The sequence below is a fragment of the Capsicum annuum genome, chromosome 3 (assembly GCF_002878395.1).
Source record: "Capsicum annuum cultivar UCD-10X-F1 chromosome 3, UCD10Xv1.1, whole genome shotgun sequence".
NCBI classification, from domain to species: domain Eukaryota; kingdom Viridiplantae; phylum Streptophyta; class Magnoliopsida; order Solanales; family Solanaceae; genus Capsicum; species Capsicum annuum.
The window spans coordinates 103,049,606-103,051,248 of record NC_061113.1 but is presented as its reverse complement, the minus strand read 5'-3'; the positions used below and the strand labels follow the sequence as shown (position 1 = coordinate 103,051,248).

At 36.9% G+C, this 1,643-nt stretch overlaps 1 non-coding gene across 1 annotated transcript; it reads right to left on the bottom strand.

Annotated features, from left to right (window-relative positions):
- Window positions 1-1,127: 1,127 nt before the first annotated feature.
- LOC124897335 lies at window positions 1,128-1,239 on the bottom strand. Its single transcript, XR_007054057.1, has one exon. It is a non-coding gene; the product is annotated as a small nucleolar RNA R71 (small nucleolar RNA).
- Between the last annotated feature and the right edge of the window lie 404 nt (window positions 1,240-1,643).

The window sequence follows — 1,643 nt, the reverse complement described above, 5'->3', positions numbered from 1 at the left end:
TTATTCATGAGTAGCTAAATAATTTAGTATTGGGATTATGTTGAACTAGAGTGTGATTTTGTGTGGGTATTGTTGTGTTTGCATGAATTTTAGTTGTTGAGTATAGATTTCCTAGAAATAGGGAGGCTTGGTTGAGATTTTGGGTGGGTATATAAACTCCACACTTGCTAGGTACTCGAAAGGCCTAATGGGTGAAATCGTTGGGGTTTTATCGAAAGATTAACCCTTATGATCTTTGACCTAGTATATCTATTAATTAATAACTAAATCCCATGATAAAGAAATAGTGTCCCACATGCTTCATCTCTAAGGAGACGTAATCCATAGATTTCTCCAAACCTTGAATTCAAACCAAAGATAGCATTCACCACGTACTTGTTGAAGGTTGTGTGAATAATTTTCAAACGAATCCCCCCATTTACTTATGAATGTTATTTCCATTATCATTCTGGGTAACCTTATATTAACTTGAGCACCAAAAGGTTGTAAGTCTATAGCATTCACTCCTTTAGATTCGACCATAGTTTATTAGGTCACTTGACAACGATCGCCTCACCCCTTAATTATGGGACTGAGTTGAGGGTTATCAAAATGGTTTAGTTGTGTGGGAGTGAAATATTGATTTCACTTGTGTGGTTCAATTCTTACTTGTAATAACCAGAGTGGGTTAATTTACTTTATTTATAGTTTTGACTATTTTGTAGGTGATCAAAGTGTGAACAAAGCAATGAGTGATAATGCGATAAATTTTGGCCCCTTTGATGGCCCACTAGATGATGAGGGCCAATTAAATAAAGTAGGTAAAACAAGCGCTATCCATATCACACCAACCAATGGAAATGGTGTGTTTCATATGACTAGAGTTATGCTTCATATGCTTCAAATGAAAGGACTATATAGGGGTCAAGCACATAAGGACCCAAATGTTCATTTGAAAAACTTTATGGAAGTTTGTCCGCTATTTAACATAGTGAATATTACACAAGAATCCATCTGATTTTGACTCTTCCCATTTTCACTTACGAACGATGTGGTTTTATGGCTTCGCTCACTTACACCCAGCTCAATCATATCTTAGGAGGATCTCATCACGGTGTTCCTTGATAGATACTTCCCATCATTGAAAATACTTCAAAAGTGAGATGAGATTATAAGCTCTCAGAAATTAAATGGAGAACCATTTTTTGAAGCATGGGAGAGGTTTAATGGAAATATCGCTCAATGCCCAAATCATGAGGTCCCAGATAAGATTCTCCTTGATATTTTTTATATAGCTCTGGACCCATTGAACAAAATGGTTGTGGATAATACGGCGAGTGGCTGTATGGTAAAATGACATCATCTTGCGGCTTTCATTTGATAGGTGAAGCATACAAACGAAACCGGGGGTGGTACACCCATGATGCTGATGCTCCTAAGACCCCTTCTACTACCTCTGTAGTAACTAATGAGCAAAGAAAATGAGAAGATGAGAAGAAGGAGAACATGGCCAAGATGGTAACCCAACTTGAGATTGTAATGAAATATCTTATGGGTGTCCTGCAAAAGTGGTAAATTCTGTAATATCAAAGACTTATGAAGATAATGATGAGGCAAAGAAGTTGGATGAAGAAATTTGGTACTTTTCATACTACTCAGGGGGT